This window comes from Mixophyes fleayi, chromosome 11 (assembly GCF_038048845.1).
Source record: "Mixophyes fleayi isolate aMixFle1 chromosome 11, aMixFle1.hap1, whole genome shotgun sequence".
In the NCBI taxonomy this organism is placed as follows: Eukaryota; Metazoa; Chordata; class Amphibia; order Anura; family Limnodynastidae; genus Mixophyes; species Mixophyes fleayi.
In genome coordinates, this window is record NC_134412.1 from 95,932,950 (window position 1) to 95,949,559 (window position 16,610).

At 38.1% G+C, this 16,610-nt stretch overlaps 1 protein-coding gene and 1 long non-coding RNA gene across 6 annotated transcripts in view; one reads left to right on the plus strand and one right to left on the minus strand.

Annotated features, from left to right (window-relative positions):
* The window catches only part of KIRREL3 (kirre like nephrin family adhesion molecule 3), a 541,498-nt gene that overhangs the window by 298,170 nt on the left and 226,718 nt on the right, over positions 1–16,610 (minus strand). The gene's annotated exons all lie outside the window — the stretch shown is intronic.
* LOC142107219 (uncharacterized) overlaps positions 1–16,610 on the plus strand; it is a 339,875-nt gene that overhangs the window by 27,925 nt on the left and 295,340 nt on the right. For 3 of the 4 annotated variants that reach the window (XR_012679905.1, XR_012679904.1, XR_012679906.1), the window contains exon 6: positions 1,769–1,829. The exons of the other annotated variant lie outside the window; for it this stretch is intronic. This is a non-coding gene — a long non-coding RNA (uncharacterized LOC142107219). The remainder of the gene's footprint in view (positions 1–1,768; positions 1,830–16,610) is intronic. 4 annotated transcript variants of the gene reach the window in all.

The window sequence follows — 16,610 nt, forward strand, 5'->3', positions numbered from 1 at the left end:
ATATTATAGTAGTAATAAAGATTCACATTTACAGCAGCATAGAAGTGGTCATATTCCCCTTTCACCAAGGTAGTTATGAGAACTGGGATTCTGCCCTATAAAGGATCCATGTCCGTACTGTCAGCTGTTCTTGGATTCAGTACTGCCTGTTCACAGAGCAGACAACATCCCTTCCCCTACATGGAAGGAAGCTCCTCCACCAATCAGCAGCAAGCTTTGTTGCTTGTAATTGGTGGACAGATTGATGTGTTGGTAGAGGTAATGTGTGATCAGAGGCATTCTATGGAGTGGGAGTATGCTAATGATGTCGCTGGCAGGCGGAGCATAAAAAAAAGCAATTAAGCACATATTCCTGAGAGGGGAGGAGAAACATAATAAGTGATATACATTATAGACACAATATTTCATGGTGTTTGAAAGGTACATTAAAATGCAATCCATTGGCCAAATCATTTATTGTGGGTATCTATGATACAAACTCACTATAGAGGTAATTAATTGGCCGCAATTTTCTGAGGGACACCGTGGCTTTGCATTTTTACAGTTTATACAGTAAAAATATCCGCTCATTTTTGCTTGTACCTCTATGGGGCGCTAGCAAACATGAGAGATATATCTGTGAAAAAACAGTCTGTGCCAGGAGTCTTGTGGCCGTTCCGGAGACACTTCGCCTGGATTTTTTTTTTTAGAATTGAATCTCCCCCACAGTGTGTTATCTTTTGCCTTCTACCGCATTTTAACTTTGTGTTTAAGAGCTGTGAACAAGCACAGAATATTTATGTGTAACCTGTACTCTATTCTGACACTGGGAAGAGATGGAACCTCACAGCACTTTTAAAAACAGGCAGAATTCTCCTTTCTCTGCATGGGGCCAAGTTAAAAGAATGTCAGTCAGCCAGCACTGAGAAGGCTGCAAATAGCGTTCTGGTATGAGAGTAACGGGAGATCTCTGATCTCCGATTACCCTGGGACGGCCTCCTCTGTTCTCCATGATGTTGTAGTCCAGAGAATGAAGAGGATGAGAAGGGTTCACATGCCGATATACACCACATCTTCTAATGGCTTCTCACCCAGCCTGAAGCAATGTGTATCTCCTTGTATTTGTTGGTCTCTGTAAAAACATATCGGCCTGTCCATTTCTAATGGTTTGATCAAAGCCATATGAGACTAGCTGGTTTATGTGTGTCTGTTTTGAAGTGAGTCTGAAGATTGACCCCTTGTAACACCATTGACAAACCTTCAGAATTGAACCCATATATTTTGCAATCTACTGTTATTCATTTTCCCACTGAAGGAGCTCTACAGGGAAATAATCATTGATTTCTCAAGCAAATATTGTATATAATTAGTTCATGGGAACAACTAAGCTTCTTTTCCTGTATCGCATTAATAAAAATGTACTTTAAATGTTACATTACATTTTCTCATGATCATGACTGTCATTGCAATTGGTGCTATAGCTGAACCCTATGTTGAGGCCCATCCAGATTGAAAACAAAATCAACAAAAAGATGACTTTAGTGTAAAACTAATTTAGTATCAGATGGGCCATTCACAAAAAATGGCCCATATAGTCAGGGTTGCAAGCACCATCTATCTTTAGACTATATATACACTGACACTGACATTCTGCATTTAAGACGTGTTTTGTGTGTGTATATGAATCTGGAAATAAAAAGCATTGCACTAAATGAGACCACATATATTTGTGTTTTAACACGCTCTTAATTTTCACTGTGCTGCTTTTTTTTCTTGTTTTTAATTTCAGGACACCTGACGTGTTTAAAATTTATATACTTTCTGTTGATTGTAATTGCAGTGAGGTGCGGGTAAGAAACTTTTACATATGCTTTGTCTTGAACAATATAGCAAATTCCTGTTTTGTCGAAAACTCACCTTTAATACATGCAGATTGAGCATATACTTAACTGCAATATGGTTTACATGCACTTTCAGTTGTGTCTTTAAATGCTGTAGAAAACACCAGTGTATGCTTAGATTAAAGGATGTAACTGAATGTATTGGCCTCTAAACTTGTACCATCCAAACTTTCTACTTCCTCTTTGGTACTAGTAGTTTGTAGGGTGTCCATGTACCAAGCCCTCTAGAGACCTTCAGCCCTGTTCAGACCACCGTTTTATAGAGACATATTGGCATTTTGCCAACAACACTAGATTACTTTTATTTCCTTATTATAAACTCCATTCCTACAAATACCTTTTTATAGGAGCACAAAGAAATTAATTACTTTGAGAATTTGTAATGATTTGGGTTAAGATGTATTATGTTCTCTAGCGTTCTAATGAGATTTTATTTGAATTGTCCTTATAAAAAAGCATTTATTCTCATTCACACAATTCTCTGACTTCTACAACTTTTCAGATGTTCTGTCAATTTGTGATATTGTTAAAACATTTATTATATATATAAAAATCAGTGGTTTGTTTGTCTGTCCGGTTAAGCATTTGGACACCCTTGTACCGATTGAGATGAAACCAACACAAGGTGGTCCAGTTGGATCCTGGCCAGGTTATAGGGGGTTAGGGTTCTGGCCGGACCTTCCATTGGTGTACACTGGGCAGAACTTTGACCTGGGGAGCCTGATCTGGGCCTTACACTGGATGAATTTGTATGATATTTAATATAAAAACAAAAGCGACACTGGGCAGCCACCTCATGGGTGTGTTGGAAGAGCTGCTAAGCTGATAATTATTTTTAAAAGGTTGACAGTTACATCCAACTCATTGATAACTTAGTAACTTGAAAATTTAAACCTGGGCAATGCTGGGTACTTTAGCTAGTTATTAATAGTTGCTATATTTCCTATGTGCCTGATCTATCAGAACTGGCTGCTATGGTGCACGGTGCTAAATAAGGCGAACAAGGCTGATATGCTGTAGTTAATCTGATTAAATAAGGAAAAATCTGAAGTTTACTCTGCATCTATAAGTGTAGCGGGTTACAGGTGAAATGTGAATCTGAGACCGAGATAAATCTCACCTCATGGGAAACTTATCAAAATGAACTTTATAAATAATTCTCTCATCTAAGATTTTATTATTAACAGCTTGGTGATTCCTGACACGTACAGGCTCCACTGTCTGGCTATTTGATGTAAAAACAGTGTTGTCTAAATAGTATGAGCTGTGTTATTTCTGTGCTTTATGTCTAACGCTATGGGGCATATTCAATTGTTGGCGTTACAGCCAAAATTAACGTGCCCCGTCATTACGGTAATAGTGTGCGTAAATACTGTTATTACGGTACTTTTCTTGCTGGATTTCAGCTCGCGGCTCAGGGAGCTGCGAGCTGAAATCCGGCTTACTATTACCGTAAAAACGGTAATAGTTTAAATGCCACGGGCATATCTAACAATTGAATATGCCCCTATAAGCTTAAATATTTAACCTTTTTGGGTCATAGAGCCCTTCATTACCCTTTCCCTGTGTTAAAAAAAACAAAATGTATCTTTTATTGGCAGCCCTCTGACAAAATGCAGTTTTCTCACCAGATGTCAATATAAAGCGTCTGTGCATTAGGATGGGCCGCGCACATTTTTATATTAAGATGATTCCTGTGTAACTCGCATGAGAAATAGCTGTTTTATTGAAATAATATATTGATACTTTTTGGGGTTAACTCAGATAATTATATGGACCAGTGCCTCTGTTGTACTCATCAAGGCCTCATTTCTTCATTGTGTCATCCCTGCGCCGTTCACTCTCGCTGAAGGAGGATGCATGTCACCTCTACCTTTAAATAACATTGGTAATTTGCATTTACACTGCTCCTTTCATTCAAAGAGGAGTGCAAACACTTTCCAATTACACTTCAGGTGTATACAAGCGGATACTCAGGCAGAGCATGGTGGGGGCATTCCTATGGATGACAGCCTTCCAACGGAAGTGAGGAGATATGAAAAATACAGGCGATCTATTATGTTCACAGAAGAAGAGTCCATGGACATAAGCAGATTCCCCCCATCCCATACTGCAAATCGTAATGCTCTCCTGGTTCTCTGGTGCCATCAATGTTGTCCATCATAGAACATTAGTATTTCTGGTGCAACATTTATATGGCCATCAAGGGAGGGCTGTCAAGGGGATCAGTCATCCTCTCGGGCCCTCTGGATTTTTCAGATGAGGGCCGACTCTGAGAGGACGATGGATTCTGCTTCAGTGCTGTAAGTAGTCAACTCTGTAGTTTAAAGTCAAGAAACTACCATAGCAATGAAAACACTTGTACCATTATTTTATGACTAGTTATCTTCTCAGAATAGCTGATAATTGTAAATATGTATCTTGTGTCATGGACAAATTATTCAGCTTCCCTCCTTTGGGGGCAACTGTTGCACGCCCTCCACTGGAGAGACAGGGTAACACACTTATCTACTACATTACTATCTTAACAAAATAATCTTGTTGATTTGAATGTATCTTTGTTTTAGATTTTAATGTACCTGAAACAGTTAATATTGTGGTATAACAGAGGAAAATTTAATCTACATTACATCAAATCTCATAGGGTATTATTATCCTACTTTATTTATAAATCACCAACTTATTATCTAGCCCTGTACATTGAGGGGATCATAACAGAAATAAATAACATACAATGACATAAAACACAGGGTAATGATGGTCTTGCCCACATGAGCTTACAATCTAAGAGGTGTGGGCAACACTGGATACATAAGGTAGTGCAGTAACAATTGTAGCTGGTGGTGATGAGAGTAGGTGTGGCTACTGTAAGGCAGCAGCGTTATCAGCCAATCATAAAGCAGCCATTGGTGACTGGTGTTACTGTGCAGCTACTAGTGGTGTGGTTGGAATGAGGACACCGTGGATGGTAGAGACATGAAAGATGATTTAGTCATTGTAGAAATCTTAAGATAGCTGCTGACAACCATAACTGTCCATCCTAATTTATCTTCACTGACCGTCCTCTTCTGCTTTTGGTCTCTTGTGGTTTTCCACCAGCTTGGAGTAGCTCTGTGGTTGGTATTTTTCTTTGGCATCATACTCGCTGCTGAACACAGAGCCAGCAGCGATCTGTTCCACAAGTTCATAGTTGTTGTGGTGGCAGCTTCTGCCTCTGAGGAAGCCACAAAGAGGACCAATAACAGAGATGAAGTCTCCAGCAGCTGAACAGAGATGGTATCCGGTAGATCTTCTAAATAACCCTGTCCTTGCTGTGATGACTCCTCAGGACCACTTTGTATTTCCCCACTGCCTTCAACGTTTTTGTAATTGTTTTGTATTTGTGAGAAGAGGATAAAGGGTACTATTAGGCCTGTTAGATTACCTTAGTATAAACTAATAAGGTATATGTTAGTGGAAGATATGAGGAGTTGTTTTAGTGTCTCCATAATAATTATACTTCATTATATTGGCCTGATAGTGGGTGATTAATAATGCCGATAAAGTGTATTCATCAGAAAGGTAAAAGTAGATTTCTTTACTAGTAAAGCCTACTTTTTTAAGTTTTATCATATGTATTCTATAAATCAACTGCAAAATGGTGCCATGGCCATGTTTCCATCCCAGAGAACAGTGTATGTGGTGGGCGAGCTCAGCTAATGCAGTGGTCTAGACAGTCAGGTTCTGGCTTTATATTTGTACAAATTAATTAGTGTTGTTGGCATTTTGAAGTTGAAGCGCTAAGCTTAATAACCCTCTCGGCAGAGAACGTGCTAATAATGTGTTGTTTTAAAAAATATACCTTAATACAAACATAATAAAATTATTTACAAAGAAAAAAAAACATTCCAAGAAACAGAAATGGAGGGCTGTATTTTCAGATCTTTTTTTAAGAGACCTTCATTGAACTTTAGCTAATTCTGTCAATGTTACCTAATTTACATTATATTTTTAGTCACATCTATAAGTATTGCCCCTTATTTCACAACCCCCGAACCATTTCCACTTTAAGTACAAAATTATTTAAAATAGCTATTTGCACTGAGAACTTTTTCCTGGTTTATTAAAGATAAATGCCACTGTGTAGAAGGTAAAGCAGCCGGCTACACATACTGTAGAGTTAAATTCTGTCTATCAGCTGAGTGAAGGCTGGCTTGGATGTATTATAGTGCTATGTACACTGCTTGTGTGTACATAGTACACCTCTGAATACATTTCTACTGTCTGTTTGCCCCTGGAGCATTGGAACATAATGTTTTAACAACTGGAGCCACGCCAGATCTGACAAATGTAAGAACAGAGCAGAGTGATACAGATCTCTCACTGCTAACGGGGTCATTTAGTCCATAGCAACTGTTTGGGCTGTATCGGCAGAAACATCCGCTCTCTTCTCTCTTCGTCGAGCCTCTAACAATAATGTTTAACTTAAAAACCTATGAGGCAATAAAACATCTCTAGACAATCAAAGATGGGAGATTTCCAACACTCAACTGAGCAACAAAAATACATTATAATGGAAGTTATTACCAGTGGTTACCTCCATGATATAAGTCATTATAAACCCCTTGTCAAGGTGCTGTCTATATACCCAGGTAGTCACTATATTTATATGATTTACCATAGAGTACAGCTGATTTACTGCATTCTGTCTCTTCAGAACTCTTTTTTGGGATGGTGGTCCATGTTAAATAGCCCCCTTAAAACTTCTAAATGAAGCACAGATGGGAGGGAGAAGGGTAATCTTCTGGAAAAGAGTTTAATTGTCTACCCACATTCGTAATTCTAGAAAACGCTTCAGCTCCTGTGTGTAATTACCCTGTTCCATCTGTCTATCAGCTGAATCTCAGTGCTGCATCTTCCCCGTCCTCACAGCCAGGCAAAGAGGGGGGAGAAAGGCAAGTGGAGGAGGAAGGAGAGGTGTTTCTGAGATTTAACAATCTTTATGGCACAGATCCTGGAAAACAAAGAATGCTCAGGAAAGACAAATCCCCCTCACGGGCCTACTATGGCTCTATTAAAAAAGTCATATAAGCACTAGGTTCTCCATTAGTGTCTCAGCACAGAATATATACACAAAGCTTCTCCCTGTTGCTTGCTTTTGCTGCCATATATATTGTATTTCTTGCCTACAGTTCCCTCGTTTACATTTACTACTATTTAAATGTCTCTGTTCTAATATTGTTTTCATCTCTCCTATAAAGCTGCCTTCTCTGACTGTTAGCCTTGTCTCCCACCACTACCCTTCCCCTTATTGACTGCTTTTCATTTACGTGTTATAAAGGAATATATAGAAATTGGCAGATAAATGCTGTACATGATGCATTGAGAAGGTGATATTGATGCACTATGTACATTTCAGCACTCCGCTGACTAGACAGCTCCTCACTCAGGAAGATTTCCTGTTACAGGCAGCCCTATAGACAAATACCTTTTATTATGTTCTGCTCAGATCACTTATTGCTTCTTCTCCTCACTTGAGTAGGGATGGAACAAGAGACTGTATTTGGCTATAAAATAAACTTTTATATTTTGACAGCCTCTGGCAGTGCCATTGTGTTAATATGTATTTTCCATTTGTCTGTCTCCAATGAGCACAATCAAAATATTGTTTGAGTGATGTCAATACAGAGCAATAATGAGTAAATATAACATGAATTACAAATAAAGTTAAGAACGCATTATGAAAACTTATTTTTGCACCTGATTTATTGTAAGTGTGTCCTATATCTCCTTTGGTAGCCACTAATAAATATATATATATATATATATATATATATATATATATATATATATAATCTAATATATAAAAGCCTAGCGGCGTGTGTTAGTGTGTGTGTGTGTGTGAAAAAAAACTACCGGGTGACAGAGTGCTCAAGCTTCAGCGCCACCTGCTGGGCGAGTTATATACTACACTGACCTACTAAATTCTTAGCATTATCTAATATATAAAAGCCTAGCGGTGTGTGTGTGTGTGTGTGTGTGAAAAAAACTATTTTCTCAGAAAGGGCTCATCCAATTGACCTGAAATTTGGTATACTGACATTATTTGACAAAAAAAATATAATAGTGAAGTCAGTTAACTTCCATCATCCCCCCTTTCCCCTGTGGGAGGGATAGTAAAGGCTAAATTTACGAGTTGAGGGCTCAAACTCATTTTCGTGAGGTAATTTTACCTCATGAACACACATGCTGTGTTAGTGTGTGTGTGGAAAAAACTACCGGGTGACAGAGTGCTCAAGCTGCAGCACCACCTGCTGGGCGGAGTTATATACTACACTGACCTACTAAATTCTTAGCATTATCTAATATATAAAAGCCTAGCGGCGTGTGTGTGTGTGGCGATGAAGATGACAAGAACCTTTTTAACACCTTAAGTAGCTTGATTTGACTAGAATGCATGAGTATCATGCACGGGTTAACTTGTGTGTGTATATATATATATATATATATATATATATATATATATATATATATATATATATATACACACACACACTTACATACAGTGACACTATATGGACAACAGTACTTGGCCACACCTGCACCTGTTAATTATTGAATTGAGGGGTTTCAATCAGACCCGTTGCCAGAGGTGTATAAAATCAAGCACCTAGCCATGCAGTCTCCATTTGCAAACATTTGTGATACAAAATGGGTCGTTCTGAAGAGCTCAGTGACTTAAAGTGTGGTACTGTGATAGGATGCCTCCTTTGCAGTAAGACAGTGCTTGAAATGTCGTCCCTGCTGAATACTCCATGGTCAACTGTAAGTGATATTTGAAAGTGGAAGTCTTTAGGAACAACAGCAACTGAAGAGGAAGACCACGTAAAATCAAAGCGCTTAATGGAATGGGCTTCCATGGCCGAGCAGCTGCATGCAAGCCTCACATCACCAAGACCAATGCCAAGCGTCGGATGGAGTGATGTAAAGCACACTGACACTGGATTGTGGAGCAGTGGAAATATGTTCTGTGGAGCGATGAATCACGCTTCTCTGTTTGGCAGTTTTTCAGGGTATCTCCATTGAAATTCATTCTTAATGCTATATATATATATATATATATATATATATATATATATATATATATATATATATATATATATATATATATATATATATATATATAAAAATTGCTGGCCTTGCTGACCCTGCTCTCTACTTTGTATGTAAAGTCCACTATAGTACATGGTGTAATGAGTATTCCTTACACCATGTTTCACATTTCTTCCCTCCTGCTTAACATACACATCGTTCTCTCACTCACGTATTAATTATTATTTTGGTAGACACACTATGAACATTGTTCTCTTTTCCTGCTGCTTCCCCTCTTGCCTTCATTTAATGTGTTTCTGATGGATACTTGTGGTTATTTACTAGCCATACATATCTACATCAAACTATCTGATTTGCATTCTTCATTAACTTTACATTTCACCCTAGGGGGCTCACGTACAATTATATACTATAGGGATTGATGATATGTATATTCACAGGTCACTCATACCATAATATCACTTATATTAGTGGTCCGTGTCTTCGCTGGAACGTGTTCCACAACAGAGGTGGTTGTGTAGACCATAAGATACTTACTTCCTCAGCTTCCGGCCTATCAGCTATCAGTTCCACCTGCTTAAACCCTCCATTTACATTATTCCCCTGACTCGGAATCCAATCTGCCTTAGCTGCCATCTAAGAAACACTATCCTCACCTCCTGTGTAATACCATGAAATTATATTGTTTAAGAGATAAGACTCATTCAAAAGAAACACTGCCATTCCCCAAGTTTTCTCTACTCATCTTTTAACACCTTTGTTTCAGAAACATGGATGTGTTTCTCTCTCTACACAAAGATGTCTTCCTTCAGAACCATAAACATTCATTTATTTGTCATTTTCAGTCATAACTCCCAAATATCCAGCTCCATCTATAAATTGATCTGGTGTTCTGTGACCTTCTATTTCTGGGCTGATATAATGTTCTTCTCATCTACGGTATTTGTTGCTTACATTGTTGTTCCTATGTGAAATGTATAGTACACATAACCAGGGGCAGCAGTTACCGTTTTGTTATAGACATTGTTTAAGCAAAGAGGGACAATTTCTGCATCTTCTGGAATGTGAAAGCAATTAGTCGTTATTCCAGCATTAGCATAAGTGTTCAGTGCACCTGGTCATATCTGTAGCAGAGATCATCTCCTATCCTGGAAGTCACTTTAACAGGGTATTATGGCACATTGAGCAGAACTTGTACTACTGTCCTGGATCAATGTCCTGTGCTTTCGGTATGATAGCTGGGTGCAAGCAAGGGCGCTCACACCGTGTGGATGGATGACACCTGCTGGAATCTGCGAGCCCACACGTCAGAATTTTGTTATTTTATAGAACACAAATCACAAGGTGATATTATACCTGTCTGACAATGTTGTCCACATCCTATTCAGTAAACACCAACCACAAAATTGAATCCATCTAAAAATACTCATTCATTTACATTTGAATACACATGTTTATTGGTTTAAAATGATGGAAACCAATGTGGAGGAGAGCATGCTATTTACTGCAGCAATCAAGCATACATTATGTGGACATTAAACACATTGTACACTGCTGTAGTCTCTATAATCATACGCGTTTAAATGGGATTTTTTTTGGCCTACGTGTCTAATTATATTGAAATTATTTTCCTTGCATATAATATTCATGTTGGATCTCACACTTTGTATTAGTGTAATTTGTTCTCAATTTACACTGTAGAAACCACAAAGATACAGAAACATTTATTTAATCATTATATTTTAATATCACATACATATTAAAAGTAGTTAGTGTTCACATTGATAATATGACCTAATTTTACTACTACCTTTTCTCTTTTCTTTATTGGGCACATAGTGTAATGATGAATTGTATTTATGGACGCTGAACTCCAAAACAAAACAAATATCCACTAAGCCTAAAACATGGAAATGTGTCATTTTAACATTGAATATTACATTTCTCTGTTTGATACATAATTTAGGTGTCTCATTTCTTTTCTGCAGAACTGTGGGGACAAAGTTTTATATTAAGTTGGATTCTGGCGGCTATTTTGTGATCCTGAGGCATCTTTTAATTTCATAGTGAGAAGTATCTTATACAGGATATGACATATACTCTGCAGATGTTTAGTAGAAAACACAGAGGAGCTGTATAAAAGAGGAGCTTCACGTCTCTGGTGATTGCCCCAACCACATTGTTGCATTGAGGCATTCTGGGTTAGATGTTATACCACACTCTGAGCTACAAAGTGACAGGGAACAAGGGACCAGATTTGACCAGATCCAGCAACTAATGACTCCACAGGAGGTGAGGGAGAACTTTTGTGAGGATCAGGAATTTTCCCTGAGACCATTTCCAGTGCACTGTGTGTAGTTTCACCCCTGGTCTGAGTGAAATGAAAATGTTTCACCATAGTAAATTCTATTAAAGGGATCAACGCCACCAGCTGAATTGCAGTATAAATGATGATTGGTAGAAGCAGGTCCCCGTTGGAAGTGGGTGCCTAGAATTGGCTTTGTGTCAGGTGATCAGTGCACATCCAATCCCAGTACTCCCATTTTCACCAAGCACACCTTACTGCAGCTAGTCCATCTGGCTAACTGTGATAAATATTGGAATTCAACCAGGAATGAGTACACTGCTGTCGGTGACTGAGGGGAGGGGGGTAATATTTGAACTTCTTTATATTTTCTGGCATTTGAAGGTGTTGAAGGGTTTTATGGAAATTCTGCCGATTTGCTACATTTTAAGGGTTTGTTTACACAAGTATTTTTTTTTTATTTTTTTTTGCAATTATGCCTAAACTGGTTTCACACATTGAAGATATGCTTACAAGCTAGTAATGCATGTCATGGCTTCACATAGTTCATATCTATTAAGTTGTTTATTAAACATATGCTTTTTTATATATATATATTCAGTTTCAAAACTTTTGATATTGAGAAAATTGCATTCAAAATACATCTGTATTTCTCCTCCTGTAAGGCCGCATTTGGATAAACACTTTTACACTTTATAATTTTATTAATTGAACACTGCACCAAAATGGGAGAATTGGTGTTTGGTACATTGTTTGATTTTCACAGTTTGGTTGTGGGAATGAAAGGTGCGTGTCGTCAGAGAGAAGAATGGTCCCAAGCACTGTTACATATTTATTAAAGAAAAGAGCGTTCTTGTCAGCTTTCCCGAAAATGCGGAATAGAAATATGTGGAGAAAATGCATGAAGGTAAAACATAGTAAGGAGGGAAACTCTAATGTTTACTTAGAGGTGGACAGACATTGTATATCATATTATTTTATCATTTTATTTTCTTGTTATCGATTCCCTGCACAATAAGTATAGCTGCTGGCTAATTGCACCCTACCTGCAGGACTATGACTACATTACTTATTGCTTGTTTAAGTGTCCCATCATCTACCCCAGATGTCCTTCCCTTCTTATGCTCACCACAGTAGTGAAACATGCAGTTTACACATTTTATACATTTAAACACTAGACCAAATGCTCTTGTAGCTTATGTTGCACTCAGTGCTATACATACATTACTTATTAAACAGTTGCATATTGTTTTAGTATCGTAGTGCATTTACCTCTCTAGGTTTTCACAATTAAAGTCGTTTTTGTTCATTTAGAATTTTGTCCTGTACACATGAACATGGTGTTACTAGAAAGCCCAGATAAAGTTTGACATTTCCTACAAGTGGAACTGCAGTTTACTGTTATTTGCTTGCCACCGAGCATCTCGTTCTGGCAGCAACAGTTGGGTTGAACACATGATTTATGGGGAAGTCATTTGTCATTTGAGCTGCTTATGATCTTGTTCTTTATTGTTGGTGCTTAACGCGGCTGTCTGTGTCAGCATAGTTACTGGGGATGTGTGATGCTTTCTAATTAGACTTTGGAAGATAAAAGATCTCATTTCAAAGCCACTCTTTACCACTGTCTGACAATCCCACCTTGGGGACAGTTTTTCTTAGCAATTCACGTTAACCCTTTCATGGATAGACAGACTGAACTGTATGCAGTATCTCACAGACTGTTCAGTCTGCCATTGTCTCAAAGTACTGTAAGGTCAAACGGGTGTATACACTTGGTGAGTGTATTGTGAGTCAGTATGACTATCACAGGCCTCTTTTAATACCATACACCACAAAGTTGTCATTTACTATTATAAATGTACAATTACAACTTCATCTTTTTTTTTAATTGTACATGTCTTCCCCTCGTGTTTCTTGTTGATTGTCTATAATACTGCAAATTGCACCCTACAACAAATTCCTGTCCCCCAAGGTATGGTGGTTCTTTTAAATATGCCCCAGTCAAGTAGCATTAATAATTCCTAAGTTTTACACAGGACTGTGAAGTCAGAGTCGTGAGGGTAAATTTATTAAACTGCGGGTTTGAAGAAGTGAAGTTAAAGCTAAACTAAAAGCAACCAATCAGATGCTAGCTGTCATTTTGTAGAATGTACTATATGAATGATAAATAGAATCTGATTGGTTGCCATAGGCATCATCTCCACTTTTTCAAACCCGCAGCTTGATAAACTTACCCATGAAGTCAGAGGCAATTTTGGGTGGAGTTCGTAAATATGTACTGACTCCAGCTGCAAAATAAAATGCAGAACGGCGGAAGAAGAAAGACAAGTAGGATCTGACTGAGGCTACTGTTTCCCTGAGGACAAAATCCTCATAGATTTATGAACAATACTAAGTGTGGCCAGAGTAACAGCATTGTATATCTTCATCTAACAGGTTTTTTGCTCAAGTAAATAGATTTTGTTGTCTAATAGACCTATTTATAAAATGTTGATTTAAAGATAGATCCTATTTTTCTGTAATTATACCATTTTCTATTAGATGTACCTTACACAGTAGAATAGTAGTTAAATATATTTATAGGAAATCATTTGGTAATATAATTATAAAGCGTTTGTGAGCAGAGGACTCTGGGCCTGATTCATTAAGGATCTTAACTGAAGAAACGTCTTATTTCAGTCTCCTGGACAAAACCATGTTACAATGCAAGGGGTGCAAATTAGTTTTCTGTTTTGCACATAAGTTAAATACTGACTGTTTTTTGATGTATCACACAAATATCAACTTTAAATTTCAGTGTATAAATAAGCTATCCAGTATGTGTGTGCTACATGAAAAAACAGTCAGTATTTAACTTATGTGCAAAACAGAATACTAATTTGCACCCCTTGCATTATAACATGGTTTTGTCCAGGAGACTGAAATAAGAAGTTTCTTAAGTTAAGATCCTTAATGAATAAGGCCTCCTGTTCTTACATTTTATATATTATTTAGATTTAAGGTATATCCTTTGTTTCTGAGAAAACCCACTTTTTATTTTATAGTGTGTTACATAATTACTTTCATAGGAATTTAGCCCTGTTTTCCTGTTGAGAACATTTATGTTCATCCACGTATCCTGATGATTTACGGTGTGTGATGAAAATACCTTCTGTAACCATTCTACAGAAGATCTGTTATTACAAATTAATATACATTTGCCATTTATGGGATCGGTCAGTGGTAAAATATAGGAGTTGAAGGCTCGGCGTACCGACTCCGCAGCCCTGGTCTTACACATTCCCCAAGTAGAGTTCTACAGCATAATATGTGTTTAAGGCAAAATATCTGTGAAGCTCTCTGAGAACTTACAATTGAAAAAGTGAAATGCCCCCATTAAGAATACAGTGCTCTGAGCAACATTCTCCTCTATTGGTAATCAAAAATGGCCATTTAGTTAGTGGAAAATGAAGAGTTAATGATGCATTAAATCCCTGTATAAATCTGTGGGAATATGTTTTATGACCATGTTTAGAGTGTTGTCTTTCCTGTGGTGTGACATCTCTGTACGCATCCAGCACACGCCTGAACATATGGGAAGGTGAGCTTGCTTATTATTTCACCATTTAGTGTATCTGCCCCATAGTGCAACCTGTAATAAAATACAGATATTGCAGAGACAAGGCACTGTATTTAACAGCGTTTACTGAGCTGTAAATTGACGTTTTTCCATTCTCTGAAGTCTTGCTTCCCGCAGACTGGACACAGTAAGAAGGATCACAAAATACTCCATATCTTCTCTAACACCTCATTCTTCTCCTCCTGGGGAGAGCGACAATTGGTAATTCTGGAGCTAGGGGACATGCTAAAGGTTTCACTCACGTCTGCATTAGTAATCATACGGTAGATAAGTCAGCCAGCCTGTGTGTTTGATCTACCATAAGTTGTTTTTTTTTCCTCCATATGAACTAAATCAAATAATATGCAAAGTCTGTTGAGGTTAGGGATGATTTGGATCTCAAAAGAGGCCTTAGGGTCTGAAGTATGGCCTAAATTATGACAACATTTTGCCAGAGAGGTATTTCAAGTGGCCAGCTTGTGTCTGTGTGTACATCTTTGTCTTTTAAGATAGAACTCTGAGAGATACTTACATAATTCCCATCTTTTTATATTTGGAGAAAAGAGTCAGCGGTTTGTGACGGTGAACGCATGAGAAAGGGGGTATAGACGTGTGCACCTGCTGTAGGTAAGCCCAGCCATTAGTGGGACAACTGTTCTGGAATCGGGACAAAAGTCCTGATCTGCAGGCCAATCCCCTCAAATAGGGACTATCTCACCTAAATTGAGACAGTTGGGAGGTAGTTAGTGAATTTATTTACCATTACTATTCATGCTGGTTACATGTGCAGACAACCTATTAATTGTGGCCTAACTGTCACTCTAACTGGTAACCTTGTTTTAAGGATCCTGTTTAATATTTCCTTTTGAGGTATCCCCTGTGCTTGTTGCCAATTACTAAAATCTGCCAGAACGCTGTGGATTATAGACTGAGCTGCAAGTGATGGAGACTGTGGATATTTGAATTTCTCCTAATGTTGTGGTGCTCTAGAGCTTTTTAGAAGTGTAAATAGACTATAAATGTACAGAACTAAAGAAGTGACATGAATCACAACTGCACACAGCTTTCAGTGAACTGCTGTTTGCCTGTTCCAGGTTTATCTTATAAACCTTGAGCATTATTGTACACAAATGTTAAATTATGCCACTTGAAACAAAGGCAGCCCTGATGTACCCTTATTTTCAGGAATAACAAAAAAAAATAGCTGAATTGGGGTCCACACCTATGGACACACAGTTCTATAACACCGTTTACCATTTTATTTGGGAAGGTAAGCAAAGCTCATATATTTATTGTAACGTGGCTAGGGGAACAGGTGCCACCTCCTGGGATAGATGGTAGTGTACAGCAGCAGAGCAGTCACACAAGTCCAAGGTTTTGGTACAACTGGCCTCGGACAGTTTTGTTAAACAGAAAAAATGAAGAAAACTTCAAAATAGATACCTAACTCAAGTCGTTCCTGGCTGTCAAACTAAACAAAACATTAGAAGTTCCAGCATATATAGTTTACTCACAACAGCTATCTCTAGAGACCATGCACTCCCGATCCCCAGGGAGAGCAAGGACACAGACGGAAACTGACATCCTTTTAAACACATCTTACAGGCTCAACCTTTAATCAGTCTGCTGTCAGATTGGAGGATTAGAAAACCCAGGGCCATCTTTTCCATTGGGCACGATGGGCAGGTGCCCGGGGTCCCACGGGCAAGGGGGTCCCATAGGCAGGGCTCTTAAT